The 18,325-nt window shown below is 40.8% G+C and overlaps 1 protein-coding gene across 2 annotated transcripts in view; it reads right to left on the reverse strand.

Annotated features, from left to right (window-relative positions):
* Positions 1–18,325, reverse strand: part of SP5 (Sp5 transcription factor) — a 71,097-nt gene that overhangs the window by 34,230 nt on the left and 18,542 nt on the right. The window lies entirely within an intron of this gene.

Below are 18,325 nucleotides of genomic sequence, written 5' to 3' on the forward strand. Positions count from 1 at the left end.
CCAGGCAAGAGTACTTACTGGAGTGGGGTGCCATTGCCTTCTCCGAAGTAGCCATATGATATGAGGTATAATCGCTATTTAACCTCTTAGGTGCTCTCAAGGAATATGTGCCTTGGTAGAAGTTTGTCAGCTTCAAAGGACAAAGTATATAAAGTTCTGACATGTAGACAGGCTTAAAAATGGTAAATTTTATAATTATATTTATATAAAATGGAGCCAGGTGGACCATTTCAGGAACTGAGTGTATATAGAGATTCTGTTATTTTAAAATTCTCTTAATCATTTGTTCATATTCATTCTAAACCTCCTTGGAGCCTAGGATGGTAGGAAAGAGGTAAAGGGAAAAGACCAGAAATGGAAGTTTCAGAATGGAAGTTTTTTAAAGAACTCAATTAAGTCATTGACAGATATACTCCTAGTTTAAAAGGACATAGCTAACCACTCTCTCCGCTATTTTAGGAGCACCCTTAAGTCTTAAGTTTGGTTGAAGACTTTTTGTTCAGTAAAGGCAAAGGAAAATTCATTATACTTCTTGATCAATACCTTTTAAAACATTAGTTTTGATGAATTTTTCTTACTACTGATACATCGGTAATGTCTAACTGGCTATTCCCATCGTCCTGCCCCGAGGAAATGGAAGAAACCTCCAAATCTAACTGATTACTCTTCCTACCCCTCTTCCCTGCAACAGAAGAGTCCATTTGTTGAAAACAGTGTTTTCAGTATTTATTGTTCCTGAAAGAAGGGGCAAAAATGGTTTAATGATTTTGGAGAATAAAAATATTTCCTCCACATGAAGGAGTAAACAGACAGGACTTCTACTTTGAGCCCCAGGGTCTTCAAGTACAAAGTGGGGATGATCAAAGTACTTGCTCAGAACAGGACCTGAGAGAAAATAGGCCCCTGACACAGAGCATGGCACATGACAATTGATCAGTAACACTTAGCTATCATTATTACTCCTCCTACACTATGTATCTGAATAAAAGTCCTTGCATCCAGAATAGCTATAAAAATTAAAGATTAGGTAAAGTGCCTGGTCCAGGGCCTGTTTGAACCCATGTTGGTTATTCTATTTCTCCCTGATGAAAAGAAAAATTACACTTCATCTTTGTGTGAATAACTTTAGGAATAATCCACCTAAAATATTTTTCTTTTCTAGAAATTTTGCATCTACACGAGGTGATAGATGTTCACGAAAAATATTATGGTAATCATTTCGTCATGTATGTAAGTCAAATCATTATGTTGTACACCTTAAACTTATACAGTGCTGTATTCAATTATATCTCAATAAAATTGGAAGGAAAAAAAAAAAGAAAGAAATTGTGGAGAGAAAGAGGCCCTGTCCCTCAATATCCTGTGATTAGATGTCACCACTGGTATACAATTTCTACAGGTTGTGGCCTTCTGTGTAACTGTTCCTCAAACACTAAGTGAATTTGGCCAGTTCTGGGGCCCTAGAACTTTGAATACTTTGGAGCTTCAAAGTAGCCATTATGTAGGTATCCACTTATGACCAAGTGTGGATATAAGTGGTATGAAAGTGAAAGTCGTTCAGTCATGTCCAACTCTTTGTGACCTCACAGACTGTAGCCCACCAGGCACCCCTGTTCATGAGATTTTCCAGGCAAGAATACTGGAGTGGGTTGCCATTTCCTCCTCCAGGAAATAAAAGGAGGGTAAGCTATAAAAGGGGCTTCCCTGATGGCTCAAGTGATAAGAAAAAAAAAATCTGCCTGCAGTGCAGGAGACACAGGAGATGCGGTTGGATCCTTGGGTCCCTGGAGGAGGAAATGGCAACCCACTGCAGTAGTCTTGCTTGGAGAATTCCATGGACAGAGAAGCCCATCCCATGGGGTTGCAAAGAGTTGAACATGACTCAGTGCGTGTGCACACTCGAGCTACAAAAAGACAGAAAGAAATGAATTAACTCACCTATCTCTCTAACTTTTGTACAGAATTTATTTTTGGTGTTAAAAGTGGAGCACAGTTTAGCTCTGACGGTGCATTCAGGCCACTGAATAAATTATAAAAATATGTATCTAGTGATGGTTTATTCTAACAAAGTGAAGGGGGAAAGCCAAATACGCTTATAAAAACACTGAATCTCCCAACAACTATCTTTTATTCAACTCCACAGTTTTTAATGGTTAATTTTTGTATCACATGTCTAATTGTTAGCAGAGCATGATGAAAAATGTTTAACATTTAGTGTTTTTCTGATTATAAAAGTAATACATGCTCATGACAATTTGCAACATAAAGAGAAACACAAAGAAAAACCAACTTAGTCAATAATTTTACTTTTCCTTCTAGCCTTTTGTGTGCATGTATATATTTACTTTATAAAACTTGTATTAGATAGTGTATACACTGTTAGCATCCCTCTTTGCTTAACACTCTCTCTAATGTCTATTTCCCCAATCTTAATAAGTCTTCAAAAACATTTTCAGTGGTCATATGTTATATAATATGTACAAGCCACAATTTATTTGTAATTTACTCCTTCTTTCAAGAATAATTATTGAGTATTTACTTTATATTAGACACTATGCTAGGCATAAGATTTAAGTGATGAACAGTGACTATAAAAATAAGGTTTTGATGAACATCTTTGTAAATAGGTCTTTAATGGCATCTTTCATTCTTAGACTGAATTCCTAGGATTATGAAAACATAACTTCAAAAACCAATTTTCCAGCTTCAAAGGCAAACTTAAGGAATAAAATTCTGAACTGTAAAATATTAACTTTTTGGAAAATTACCAACAACAGAATTAATATTTATTTTATGCAATGTGTGAACTTACCCAGAAGATGCTTTCTTGTTAGTGTCTGTGAAACATCAAGGGTATTTGAAGTGTATTGACTTTGGCTTTTCCCTCTAATTCTTTGCAGGATTTGCAGGTTTTCTCAACAGTGTGAGATTGTTTGAAGTATATGCAAATTGCCCTACTTCCTCCTCTCAGAGTTAAAATGTTAACTATTTTATTTCCAGCTTTCCTCTTGTAAACATAAGGCTTTCCCACATTTCTTTCTTTTGCCTTCCGGTGTGAAACATTTTGTATCTTTACACTTTTTAACCTGAAGGCAGATTTCTTTTTCCTAACCCCAAGTTATAACATAAACATTCCTATAAGACACTAGATTTAACATATTTTATAGTTAATTTTGGCCAAGAAATATCATGTAAGTTAACCAATGTATTTAGGGAACTTCATGAGAGATTATTAAGGGTAATACTCCCCCAAACACACACACACCCTACTATTCTTTGATGATTACACGTTCGTACATAAGGATGAAACGTATGAAATTGCCACTTGTGGATTAAAAATGGTCAACCAACTTCATATAGTTCTGTTTGTATAAATATTTCATTAACTAGTTTATTATAGTCAACTTTCTCCAAATAGTGAACTTTCTGATTATCATATTAAGGATAGCCTTTATTATTATACGAGATTGTGTTTGCTTTGATTTTCATAAATGTTGGAATCCAGTCAGGAGAGTGCCATAAAATGTTTGTTTATTATTGCAGAGACAGTAGAGGGAGCCTGGAGCCAAAACACTGTTATTTTAGGTCTCATGTAAATGATGATTATCTTCCAATTCTTCATGTGTGGATGAATTTAAATATGAGTAAATATGTGAAATAACAATCTTTTCTTTTTTAAAGGCTGGTTGTACTTAATCACTTTAATAAGATGGGAAGGGGAAGACTGGCCATCAGTTCAGGCTAGACTCCATCAGAGTGGATCCAACCTGAATCCCACTGCTCTCTGCTCTTCTCTGAGTCACTCTGGAGACAGCACATGGCCACAGTGACAAATCTGTGCTCCACAGATTTCCCTCCTTCAACCCCTAATGTGGATCATCCCATTACCATGGGCATTATATCCTGATTCTTCTTCTTCTTCCTTTTTTAATTTTGGCTGAGCTGCAAGACATGTAGGATCTTAGTTCCTAGATCAGGGATTAAAACCCTGCCCTTTGAAGTGAAAGCATGGAGTCCTAACCACTGGACCCCCAGGGAAGTCTCTCCTGACTCTTCTTTAGTCCATCAGAATTTCCAAATGCGTTACCATCTCAAATTGTTTGTATTAATTTAAGGTGTTTGTTTCCTCCAGACATATAAGGAGGCACTTTGATCCTGTTTTCAACTTACATCCTTCTAGGAAGGTTTGTAATAAATGACCAATCCTTTCACAGAACAGGAAACTTCATTAGCCTTAAAGACATTGTCTCTTGCTGACCTCTCCTCAACTATCTTTATCCTGAATCAAATATTTTGTTAATTCCACCCCCTACCCTGGTGTTACAGAAGGGTCCCCAAGGTAATTGGTGGTGACATCATTATTCTTCACTGTAGGTAGTCTACAGTGGGCTCCAAGTCCCTGGGGAAAGATGAGTCCCTAAATCTAGAGGTAAGAGGAAGACCCTCTCTATTGTAAAACCTTATGGGAATCTACAGAACTTAGAACCAATTTGCTGTGGCAGGGTTTCATATACTGGTGTTAGGCGAAATTCTTTTGATGTGTTAATAACATCCAGAGAAAAAAGCATTCTCTGGGTAATTTAATGAGATGGTGGGTTTTTTTGGTTTTTATTTTGGTTTTTTTGCTTTTTTTTTTACATAAGGTAGGAAGTCTCGGATGGAGATTTTATCAGTCTAATATACTCTGTCAGTCTCTCAGAGGGAAATTTCAAATGTATAGTCTTTTTCAAATTTTTTTAACAGGAAATTTCACTTATTTTCTTAGCATCATTTGAGAATTCTTAGAATATTAGATAATTCCTTTGTGATCTGGAAAATAGCTCCAAGTTAGAAAAAAAATGCCTTGTCCCTCCCCAGCTTAATTAAGAGTCATCTAGCCTAAAATTCTAATGGAAAAAGCAAACAAATCTGTGAATTTTAACCAACTATATGTCAAGAGAAAGGGTGATATGGTAAAAACTAAATAAAAGTAGAAGAACTTGTCATTAAAGTTGGAAAAGCAAATGTTGGAAAAAATATCCCATTATGGTATAACCCTGTCTTTTCAAACTACTTCTTTTCTCTCATTTAATAAGCAAGCTTAAGGCAAATAGCCTTAAAACAAACTAAAATGAATAAAAAGCAAAATACTTGGTCCTCGAAAGTACCCTCTTTCCCTCTCCTCTGTGTGATTCTCTTTACCCACTGGCATCCACCTTCTAATTTTCAGCCATTGCCTAGTGTTGCTCAAACTGCTCTAGCAAATGGTGCCACATTCAAGGGGGGACTTTCTGGTTCCTGCCTTACTAGAGCAGAGGCTGCACTTGACACAGTCACTTCTCATCCCTTTTTTGAAACACTAGTACTTTCGCTCTCATACACTTCTTTCTCCTAGTTCTCCTAATCCATGGACTTCTTTGTATTTCTACCAGTGTGGATCCTCTAAAACCCTTGATATGCCCCAAGATCCTGCCCCCATGCCACTCTACATCCTCTCCCTGGGGAACCTCATCCACATTAATGGTCCTACCACCTACACGCTGACTAGCCCTAAACTTTCCACTGGGCTTGAGGCTCGTGTAATCTAACTTTGTGCTGGACAGACGCATCTAAATACCCTACAGGCATTTCAAAGTCTGTCTATACCTGAACTTATCGATTTTTCCTCTATCCTAAATGTCACTGAGTGACCATGACCTTCATGTCATTCAATCCAACAGGAATTTTTCATTTCATCTTATTTGACCTTTCAGCCATATTTGACACTATTGATATTCCCTCATTCACCAGATACCTCTTGGTTTCTGTGGGTCTACTCCTTGTTGCTGTGACCCTATACCTTCCTGATTTTCATCCTATCTCTCCAGGTACCACTTTTTTTTTTCCTTTTTCTTTTCTTTTTGACCACTTTTATTTCTCTACCTGAAATTTAAATATTAGAGTTACTCCAGATTCATTTCTGGGCTCTTGCATCAGCGAGTGGTCTATTGCTGCATAACTTCAAAATTTAGTGATGTAAACCTAAAAAATATTTTATTTGTTCATGATTCTATAGGTGAGCAAACTGAGAGGCTTGGCTGAGGGGTTCTGCTGTTCTTGGCTGTGGTCACTCATGCAGTGATAGTCACGTGAGAGCAAACTCAGGCCTGGCTGATCTAATATGAACTTATGTGCATGTGTGTTGGTTAGCAATGGCTATTGGCTGAGCCTCCTTCTCATCATTTATCCTCAAGAAGGCTTAATCTAGACTTCCTAACATGGCAGCTTCAAGGGCAAAAGTGGAAGCTGCAAGGCCTCTTGATATCTAGATTCTGATTCTCCCAACATTACATTTCTTGTTTCCTGTTGGTTCAAGGAAGTCACAAGGCTGGTTCAGGCTTTAGAGATCTGGAAAAATAAATTCCACCTCTTAATGGGAGGCAACATCACATAAAGTCATGCAAACCCAGATGAGAGGAATACGCACCCCCTTTTTTTTTTTTTTATAACAATATACTCCAATCTCCTTCTTACTCTGTATTACAGTCTCTGTATTCATTTCCTAACAGAGCTCATCCATTCATTTGGCTCATTGCCCATGGATATCACCATCAACACCCTAATATGTACGTCCTTCTCAGACCTTACCTCTAAACTGGTATAGCATATGCCTCCTTGATCTCTTCACTTGATATATCAATGATACTTCAAGCTCAGTAGCACTAAAAATATAGTAATAATTTTCCTCCAGAAATGTTTTCCTACTTCAGTGCTTCCTATCTTAGTGAGTATAGCCATTAACAAGGGGACTTCCTTGGTAGTCCAGTGGTTAAGAATCTGCTTGTCAGTGCAAGGGACATAAGTTTGATCCCTGGTCTGGGAAAATACCACATGCCAAGGAGCAACTAAGCCTGTGTGCCACAACTACTGAGCCCATGCTCTAGAGCCCACATGCTGCAACTGTTGGGCTTGCTTGCCATAGCTTCTGAAAGCCCATGCTCCCAGAGCCCGTGCTCTGCAACAAGAGAAGACCTCTCAATGCAATTAGACAGTAGCCCATGTGTAGCAATGAAGATCTAGTACAGCCAAAAATAAATACATAAATAAAAATTTTACCCATTTAAAAAAAACATTAGCAAGAGGCCTGGACAAATCTTTCTTTTTCATTCCCCATTTCTATTCCGTAACCAAGTTAAGTCACGTCATTTTGAATATCTCTTCACACCATGTACTTTTCTCCAGGTCCACTTCTACCACTTTAGACCACACTTTAGACCAAGCTGCCACTACCCTTTACTTGAATCTGGTCTTAGACAGTATGACAAGGCAGGAGCTAAAATCTACATAAAAATGGATTGCTACACAGTCTAGTAGTGCATTGTGATTACATTTCCTTTCCTGAACAGTCTAGTTTCTTTTTATTCTGTTGTTCATTATCTGCCTGTATCACATCTTTGAATTCTCAAAACTACTTGCTTGGTTAAATCCATAACCCTGGTTAAATCCAGTTCTCTACCTTCTTCCTGCCGGTATCAGCCCAGCAGACTGTGGCTAATGGAAAACACATGACTAGTTTCATTTTAAATTCATTATGGTTAACCTCAAGGGGGTCCTGAGTGTTGCCCTTACCATCATGCCACATGCCACATGTCCTCTGTTCTCCTCTCCTGCACCAGTGGTCTTCAAACTGTGGTTGCTTTCAAGAGGAAAACAGTTAAGGGAATTGGCTCCTGGATCCTTAACATCTGTCTGGACTCTTTCCCAAAATGTTTCTGCTTCTCCTCTCACTTTACAAAAAAAAGGCATACCCCTCACCCATCTTAAATCTCAGAAGTGACTGCCATGCTGTACAAGCCTTCTGGACCAAGTCAAAAGGGCAGTTGCTTTTTGTGATGGATCAAGTCCTCCTGAACATGGACTGTCTGTCTACCTCTGTTCTAAGTATATTCGGTTAAAGTGAAACCAACATTAGAAATGGGGTGTTCAGCCACACTGAAATGGTTTCAGTTGTGATACATCATAGAGTGGGGTGGTGTAAGTGATGACAGGTTTTGACCTAGTCTCCTCCACCCCCGGACTATTGTCAAGGTCACAAAGCATTCTTGGGGGGACTCCAGGAGAACAAAGAGGATTGGTGAAAAATACTGGATGCTAAAAATGGCTTTTAAAATGTATTTAATATTGGCAAATCTTTTTAGCTATTCTCAGTATTCATCCTTAGGGCCATGCCATTAGCTAGAAAGAAAAGAATCTGAACAGCAAATCAGTGTAAGTTAATAATGCTGATTCTTTACAGTGTAACTGGAATGATTTCTGGGACTACTAATTTTTAATAGATGCATTAGATAAAGGCTACAGATGAAACTTTTATGTGATTTCCTTCAGATTGGGTGAACATTATTAAATAATGTAGTTAGTATCTATTTTATTAAATCATATCATGAAATATTGATTTCAGTTACAGTTAATCCTCATCTTCTAAAATGTTAAATATTGTCTGCTGCTGCTGCTGCTGCTAAGTCGCTTCAGTCATGTCTGACTCTGTGCGACCCCACAGACAGCAGCCCACCAGGCTCCCCCATCCCTGGGATTCTCCAGGCAAGAACACTGGAGTAGGCTGCAATTTGTCTACCTCCTATTAAAATAATGGTTGCTGGATTCAAATTTTTTTTCTAGCTGGGTATGCATTTCAATTTCATTAAACAAATAGGAAAAATGTAATTATGAAGTCTAAGGAAGTGGGGTTATTTCTAATTTTTATTTGAAATTTTTATTAAATTATTCTCAAAGGCAGAATGTTAGAGATCAATATATAAATATAGATGCTATTATTTAAATAAACAATAATAAGACTAGTTACCAATGGCAATTAGAAGTGATTAATAGCAGGCTAATTAAATAATATGTAGAAAAATGTAACAATATTTTAATAGTTCTTTTCCTTTGATATAGCACTTTATCTTTTTTAAAAACTCTATATTGGATATTTAAATTGTATAGGCTATGTTATTGTATATTCTTAAGATCTATAAATATATTTTAAAAGGAGAACATAAATACAAAGTACTAATTAAACAGATATTATCTGTTTTTAATGAACAGTAACAATGACATGTTTTCTTCTGTCTCATGATATAGTAGGTTATTTTTAATCTCCCTGTTTTCTTTTCCAGTAACATTTCTCTGAACTTCCTGTGGCCTTTAAGACATCCATTTTTTCTTTTATGTAGTGGTAAACCTGGATATAGTCAAATGTAAATTCATTCTGACTTGCAGCTCAGCTATTATCAAGTCCACATTATATATATTTATAGGCTGAATAGGATTTGCCAAGATTTACATTTGCACTCTCTGCTGAACCTACAGACAGGTGAGCAAACTCTAGTGTTTATGTGGACAAGATAGCAACAATCGTTTGTTTTGTGTTTTCTACAGTTTTATTAAAATCATAGAAATCAAGAAAATGATTTGAAACTCCATTTTCAAATGCAAATACCTAAGAGTGGATAAACTCTTTTTTTTTATTGCTATTATTTGACTCCTTTCTGTATAGTGTAGAAAGCATGATCACAGGTAAGATTTGACAGAATGGACTCAACATGGTAAGTGGCTGATTGGGCTGATTAATGTCTCCCTAAAAGTCATGTCCACCTGGACCTGTGACTGAGACCTTATTTGAAAATAGGGTCAAGTTAAAAAGAGGTCATACTGGGGGTGGTGGTCCTCAATCCAATATGGCTAGTGTTCTTTTTAATTTTTTTTTTGACTTTTTAATACTGTCTACAAGAGATTATTTATTTATTTAAAAAAGTATTCTATTTCTTTTGGCTGCACTCCACAGCATGTAAAATCTAAGATTGAACCTGGTCCCCCTGCACAGGAAGTTCAGCATTTTAACCATTGGACCACTAGGAAAGTCTCTGTGACTGGTGTTCTTATAAGAAGGAAATTTGCACATAGACACAGAGAGAGAGAGAGAGGGAAGATGGCCATGGGGAGATGCAGGCAGAAACTGGAATGATGAAGCTACAAGCCAAGGAATGCCAAGGGTCACGAGAGCCACCAGAAACTGAGTGAGGCATAAAACAGATTCGTCCCTAGAACCTCAGAGGCAGCATGGTCCTGCTGACACCTCGATTTCAGACTTTTAGTCTCCAGAACCATGAAGAATGATTTTTTGCTTGTTTGTTTTAAACCACCTGGTTTGTGGGACATTGTTATTGCAGCCCTAGAAACATAATAGAGGCTAGCATACTTGTTCTCAAATTTCCCCACAGGACATTTTAGTTCCAACCTACGAATCAGTAAATGGTACTCTACTCAGTTCCACAGAGCCATAAAGGGAATGATATAATAACGCGTGATGGCCGTGTGGTATGCCCAAACTAATTCTGTGCTCATTGTTTTCCACTGAACATTGGAGTCTTTGGGAGACAACAGAACTGTTTGATTAATTCAGAGGGATTTCTCTGTCTAATCCCAGACTCATGGGCTTCAGTCTCCGTATGTCTCTCCCATCTCCTCCTCTGCCCTGTCCAATCCCAGACTCCTTTCTGCATACTGTACAGCATGCTCTGCTTTGGCTATTTCCCTCCCTAGTCTAGTTGTATGTGTCTTTCCTTCTATCATTAAAAGAACCCAGCCACTTAGCCCCTTGTTTCAGTGGTATCCGGGTCAATGCCAGTGATATTGCAGTTGTTCCCATCTTCAGGATCTGAACTTTCAAAAACATTGTCACAATATTCACAACATTAAAAATTACCGGGCAAGGAGAGGGTGGGACAAATTGAGAAAGTAGCACTGACATGTATACACTGCTGCTAAGTCACTTCAATTGTGTCCGACTCTGTGCGACCCCATAGATGGCAGCCCACCAGGCACCGCCGTCCCTGGGATTCTCCAGGCAAGAACACTGGAGTGGGCTGCCATTTCCTTCTCCAATGCATGAAAGTGAAAAGTGAAAGTGAAGTCGCTCAGTCGTGTCTGACTCCTAGCGACCCCATGGACCACAGCCCACCAGGCTCCTCCATCCATGGGATTCTCCAGGCAAGAGTACTGGAGTGGGGTGCCATTGCCTTTTCCGATGTATACACTATCATGTATAAAATAGATACCTAGCAGGAAGTGGCTGTGTGACACAGGGAGCCCAGGGTGCTCTCTGACAAACTAGAGGGGCGGACTGGTGGGTGGGGGAAGAGTTTCAAGAGGGAGGGGACATGTATATATAACTATGACTGATTTGTATTGATGTACGACAGAGATCACAACGTAGCAAAGCAATTATCCCCCAATAAAAACAACTTAAATTAGCACCATCTCTGCTACAAGGGATTGACTCTGTTTTAATGTTTGACTACCATCAGCTTTAGATCTCATCCTCCCTCTACCCCTCTGCCCTACAAGCAGCTAGCAAAGCCGGAGTGCTCTCTCCTTTGGTGCTGGCAGGAGATTAGAGACACACAAGCCCCTTCCCGTACAGAGAACCCTCACCCCACCCCTATCCCCTCACCACAATAAAAACCCCACCCCTATCCCCTCACCACAATAAAAACCCCACCCGTCCCCTCACCACAATAAAAACCCCACCCCTATCTCCTCACCACAATAAAAACCCCACCCCCTCCCCTTACCACAATAAAAACCCCAAGCCAGTATTATGTCTTCTGTACCAGCTCTCTCAAAGCATTCTAGACCTGCTTGAAAGGCCTGCCCTGCCCTGCCCTCCCCAGAGACCTCAGTGATATGAATAATCTTTTCACAGCCTCTTGCTGTGTGCATCAATATCAACATCTGACTGAACCAAATTTGGGGATGGTGATCTAGCCTGATTATTCAAGGTGGCCTCTGTAAATCTTAATTCAAAGCACCACAGTTAATTCATCAGTTCAGTTCAGTTCAGTCACTCAGTCGTGTCCGACTCCTTGTGACCCCATGAATCGCAGCACGCCAGGCCTCCCTGTCCATCACCAACTCCCGGAGTTCACTCAGACTCACATCCATCGAGTCAGTGATGCCATCCAGCTATCTCATCCTCTGTCATCCCCTTTTCCTCCTGACCCCAATCCCTCCCAGCATCAGGGTCTTTTCCAATGAGTCAACTCTTCGCATCAGGTGGCCAAAGTACTGGAGTTTCAGCTTTAGCATCATTCCTTCCAAAGAAATCCCAGGGCTGATCTCCTTCAGAATGGACCGGTTGGATCTCCTTGCAGTCCAAGGGACTCTCAAGAGTCTTCAATACCACAGTTCAAAAGCCTCAATTCTTGGGCACTCAGCTTTCTTCACAGTCCAACTCTCACATCCATACATGACCACTGGAAAAACAATAGCCTCGACTAGACGGACTGGCCAAGTCAAACACAGACTGTCAATGCCTCAGTGCCATGATAACACACACTTTTATTTCACACTTAACTTACATCGCTCGAAATGAGGCAGCAATGCGTGATCCATTATTGTGAACCACAAATTGTGGTTGCCAACATCAGCGGTGAGGGGAAGATCAGTGACAGGGACTAAGGGCAGTTAGTTCATATTGTATCCATTTAACTCTATTAACAGCCTGGTTTTCAGTCCCTATATTTTGGCCACAGATTTTCTGTAACTTTTAGCCAAATGCATTCCTAACTGGTAGGATTATTTACTCATCATTATTCTCTCCATTTTCAGACATAATTCCCTGGGATCCTCTTTATGGCTCAGACAACAAAGACAGCTATTGAACATTTGTGTTAGTTAACTAAGTAAAGAAGATTTATGCAATTCTTTCTTGGGCCTAAAATTCTCCCAATTTAACTTTACCTCACTGTGATCATAGATTTGGTAATTTTAAAACTTAAATATATTAATCTTCTTCCATCTGGGTCAAGAGAGGAAAATGAAAATAAAACTTCCTAAGGCAAAGTAGGAGGAGATCAGCCCTGGGGTTTCTTTGGAAGGAATGATGGTAAAGCTGAAACTCCAGTACTTTGGCCACCTCATGCGAAGAGTTGACTCATTGGAAAAGACTCTGATGCTGGGAGGGATTGGGGGCAGGAGGAGAAGGGGACGACAGAGGATGAGATGGCTGGATGGCATCACTGACTCGATGGACTTGAGTTTGAATGAACTCTGGGAGTTGGTAATGGACAGGGAGGCCTGGCGTGCTGCGATTCATGGGGTCACAAAGAGTTGGACACGACTGAGTGACTGAACTGAACTGAACTGAAGGCAAAATAAGTAACTTCAAATTTAAAATAGTAAAATAGTAAAATAAACACAAGGTTTCTTTTTCCATTGTTTTCATTCACTCAACTGTCAACCATTTATTTGAAAGTCTTTGACATGACACACACTGATTCTGAGGTTGCAGTAGCCCCACCCCATGATTCTGCACTCATCACTGAAATCTAGAACTTTTTGCATCCTTGGGAGGGGCTTTCTAGGACACAAGATTTTCAGTTCTAAAACTGGGACCATTTCAATGAGAGACCTTAAACAAGAACTGCTTGGTTGAACACCATCTAATAACTGGCCAGCAGAAATAATCAGACATGATAATTATTCTTGTTGTTTTAAGACACTAAGTTTTGGGGTGATTTGTTAGGCAGTGATAGAGAACTAAAACAGCAACTCAAACTGCCTACGTTGGGTCCCTGACCTTTTCCCTCAAACCTGTTCTTTTCATAGTCTTCCCTTCTCCTAATATGACAGCTCCTTTCCTTGGCTCCCTTTTTTCCCCTCTCACATCCAACTATTCAACAATCACCTTGGTTTTACCTTCAAAATATATTGAGTCTGACCACTTCTCCTATCCTTCACTACTTCCATCCTACCACTGTTATCTCTTGCTTAGATGATTTCAATCATCTCCTGACTAGTTTCTCTACTTCCTCCCTTGCCTCTTTCAGTCTCTTTCCAACACAATATCCAGAGTGATTCTGTTAAAATGTACATGAGATCCTGTCACTCCATTGCTCAAAACTCTCTCAAGGTTTCCCATCTCTCCTATGATAAAAGCCAAAGTCCTTGCTGTGACTCACACAGCCCCACATGACCTACTCCCCGTCTCTTCTTTCATTATTCCTCTCTAAGTCTCCCTCTTGGTCAGTCTGCTCCAGCCACATGAGCTTCCTTGCTCTTGTGCAAACACAATAAGAACATTCATGTCGTAGGGCTACGGGACATTCTGTCCCCTTTGCCTAGAATGTTGTTCTTTTCGCCAAGATGGTCATTTGTTTGGTTCCCTTGCTCTCTGGAGGCTGCCTTCTCACTGAGAAGGGCCCCGAGGCCCTCCCTGCTCAGAGCACCTAAAATTTCAGCCTTCCAGGCTCCTCCTACTCTCCTTCCTTGCTTTATTTCCCTTAGAGTACTTTTCATTATCCGCCATACCATACTTTCTACATATTTACTTTGGTTATTGTTTGTCTCCCCACTGAAACGAAAGCTACGTGAAGGCAAGGATTTCTGTTATGTTCACTGTGTTATCCTCAGAGCCTAGAGAACAGGACCTGGGACACAGCAAACTTTCAAGAAACTTATTGTTCAATGGATCATCATCATAGTATACGCACTGTATATACCAATACTATACACAATATATACATGCATGGCTTTTCAAATATAGAAGCAGCACTTAGGAAGATAACAGAAGACAATCATGATTACAGAAGAGAATGCAAGTGCTATCAACCTTAAGGATGTGAGAGTGTGATGCAGCAGTTTGGAGATGAAAGGAGAAGTACAAAGAAGGGAAGGGATGCCAGTATCTTCATCCTGCAAAATATCAGAGACAAAGAGGTACTCTATCTGGTGGTTGGAAAAAGAAGTAAAGTCATGAGCACCAAATTGAGAAGCAGAAGCAGAACTAAAAGAACTAAGAACAATGAATTCTTTATAGGAACATGGGAGATGCAAGTGATGATGTTAAGTCATCGCTGATGAGTCACTTGGCCTGATTTCCCTAGAACACAGAGCCTGAGGCAAAGCTTAAGGGCTAATCTTTTATTAGGAGGTACAACCCCTGGCCTGAGAGTTAGAAGGAAGACAAGACAGGGAAGGATTGGCAGCAAGTACAATGAGCTACTGCATTGGTGAATGATGAGTTACTGCACTGATGAATGATAAGTTACTACATTGATGAATGATGAGTTACTGCATTGGCCACTGCTTCATAAAGTGCCATGAATAACCATAGCTGGTTCCTCAGCTGGTGACCACTCAGTCATAAAGAAGCTCTTCAGGCAGGCTGGTTGGTAATGTTGTGCCTGGAACAATCCATCAGAGGGAGAAGGGTAGAGAAATCGTACCTACAATCTGCCTTTGCTTTCTCTCTTCCACTGGTTGGAATCTGCTGCCTGGAGAGTTGACTCTCCCACGCATGCAGGCTGTGTCACTGGCCCCTGTAGGAGTCACTGAGGAAGCAGATCTGTGCATGTGGCCTGATGGCCTCCTGGGGTGGAAACAGCTCAGACTCAGCTGGTGACCACTGGGACGGCCTGGGCGGGGTGAGCTGAGAGATTGGGAGGAAGGTAAGGCTGAAGAAATCTGAGTAAATCCATATGATATATCTGATATAGTGCCCCAATCTGATAAATCAAGAGACACAGATACAAGCATTTTTTTTGGAGATAAGAAGGAAACTATCAGAAGAATAAAATCAGCAAAGAGTTAAAGTGGTTGCCTCTGGGACAGGGAAGAGGTTGGACAGTAGAATGTTGGTTATTATCATTATTAGCTTTTCTAGACAATTGTTTCATGCATGAATTACATTGACAAAAATTATTTTTTAATATCTCACAAACTCGGTTTTATTACTCCCTTTTCCCAAATTCTTCAATCATATTCCATTGCTTCTAGGACAGTTAAATGTGTTGAACAAACTTATTTCCAAAGGAAATATTGGTTCTCAGACACTGCAGGTTAATATTCTTGCTATCTGTATCATCTAAATTTCTTCTACTATGAATGTACTATTCAAATTCCAGAGTTTTGTACTAATCCTGCCATAGACACAGCATTTAAAGGAAAAAAAGTGCAACTGCCCATGTTGAGTTTCGGAGATTTCAGTTCTGAACTAAAGTCCCTGACTCTCAGGGGCCTGCAGGCCTCTCCAGCTCACTGTAAACTGTGCCTTCCTGCTTTCCACTCAAGCCATATTGGCCACCTTTTTGTTTTGTGGACCCCCCACTCTTCTTCCTCAGAGCTTTTGCATCAGAATGCTCCCTTCACTGACCACGACCCCCTCCCACCCCATCCCTCGACACATCTACTTCAGTCTTTACACTGAGCTTCAGGTATCCACATATCACCTACGTGATATTTGCCTTTTTTAGTTAATGCCAACTGTAGCACACCAGGTTCCTGTCCATGGGATTTCCCAGGCAAGAACACTTGCCTGGAGTGGGTTGCCATTTCCTTCTCCAGGAGCTCTTCCAGACCCAGGGATTGAACCCGTGTCTCCTGTGTCTCCTGCATTGCAGGCAGATCTTTTACCACTAGTGCCACCTGGGAAGCTGGCATTTTAATCACCACCTTCCTTTAAACTGATACTTTGTTAAACATAAAGACATTTATTTTACAAGGAAACTTCAACTGCCAACAAAATGGGAAACCAATATCATCTGTCATAAATTGCAAAACTGTAAAATAAATATATAATGAGGATAATAATGTATTTCTCTATCACTCAGTTCAGTTCAGTTCAGTCACTCAGTCATGTCCGACTCTTTGTGACCCCATGAATTGCAGCACGCCAGGCCTCCCTGTCCATCACAAACTCCTGGACTTGACTCAGACTCACGTCCATCGAGTCAGTGATGCCATCCAGCTATCTCATCCTCTGTCGTCCCCCTCTCCTCCTGCCCCCAATCCCTCCCAGCATCAGAGTCTTTTCCAATGAGTCAGCTCTTCGCATGAGGTGGCCAAAGTACTGGAGTTTCAGCTTTAGCATCATTGCCTCCAAAGAAATCCCAGGGCTGATCTCCTTCAGAATGGACTGGTTGGATCTCCTTGCAGTCCAAGGGACTCTCAAGAGTCTTCTCCAACACCACAGTTCAAAAGCATCAATCCTTCAGCGCTCAGCCTTCTTCAGTCCAACTCTCACATCCATACATGACCACAGGAAAAACCATAGCCTTGACTAGACGAACCTTTGTTGACAAAGAAATATCTCTGCTTTTTAATTTGCTATCTAATGGTCGATATAACATGCTTTGCAACATGCTTTTGCAACACCCTAGACTAGTTACTTGACTTTTTCTTCCTCATCTTTGAGTTATTAGCTTAAATATTCCTTCCCCACCTTCCCAGCACCCCCCCCCCCCGCCCCCCCCACCCCCCCCCCGCCCCCCCCACCCCCCCCCCCCCCGCCGGGGAAATCTAACAAGCTCCTGTGCTGTGCATCTTCCAGGCCATTGCTACATAACATTTAAGAGCCTACAATACCTGTGGTTATCTACCTGTGGGATTGTTTTTAAATGGCTGCTTCTCCCACTGGACTTAAGCTTCGTGAGAATAAAACGTGTGTCAATTTTGCTCACCTCACATCTCCCTTATGTCTCCAGTGTGGAACCCATTGTTAACGCTTTAAAAAGACGTATGGGATGAATAAATCAGTACCTGTATGAGATTATCACTTGACATCAACCAACTTCCTGTTTGTTTTCATGCTCGCCAATCCATATTCTAATTGCGTGTCTCCAAATTCTTTCCGAAAGGAAGAAGAGGGTGGCCTGGGGTGGCAAGTCAGAGTTACCAAAAATGCTACAAAAGCATCTCCTACCCTGTGTGTCCTTGTGCAGAGCGACTTTGTCACCCTCCCATTACGAGATGAGTTTAATTCCCTCCCCTTGAATCTAGGTTAGACTTAGTGACTCACCTGAACCAGCACACGTGACTTCCAAGGCAGGTCAGAAAAGGCTTGCAGCTTTCACCTCGTTCTCTCAGCTCACTCACTACCTGGCTGCGTCTCTCGGGGCAAGCCGTCACAGAGCCCAGCCAATGGCTATAAAGAGCTGTGAAGAGCCCAGCCAATGGCTGTAAAGAGCTGCGAAGAGCCCAGCCAATGGCTGTGAAGAGCTGTGAAGAGCCCAGCCAATGGTGGTGAAGAGCCCAAGCCAATTGGCTGCCAGACTCAGCTGAGCCCGATCTTCAAGTACCAGGGCTCGGTCATCAGGATGGTGAGTGAGGCAGCCTCTAGGAGCGTCCCACCCCCAACCATCGAAGTTTCCCAGGTGAGGCCCCAGATGTTGTGGATCAGAGCCAAGCCATCCTTATTTACCCTGTCTGAATTCCTGACCCACTGAATCTGTGAGCATAGTAAGATAACTGTTGTTTTATGCCATTAAGTTTTGGGGTGGTTTTTACGCAGCAGTAGATAATGAGAATAGAG

Source organism: Bos indicus x Bos taurus, chromosome 2 (genome assembly GCF_003369695.1).
Source record: "Bos indicus x Bos taurus breed Angus x Brahman F1 hybrid chromosome 2, Bos_hybrid_MaternalHap_v2.0, whole genome shotgun sequence".
In the NCBI taxonomy this organism is placed as follows: Eukaryota; Metazoa; Chordata; class Mammalia; order Artiodactyla; family Bovidae; genus Bos; species Bos indicus x Bos taurus.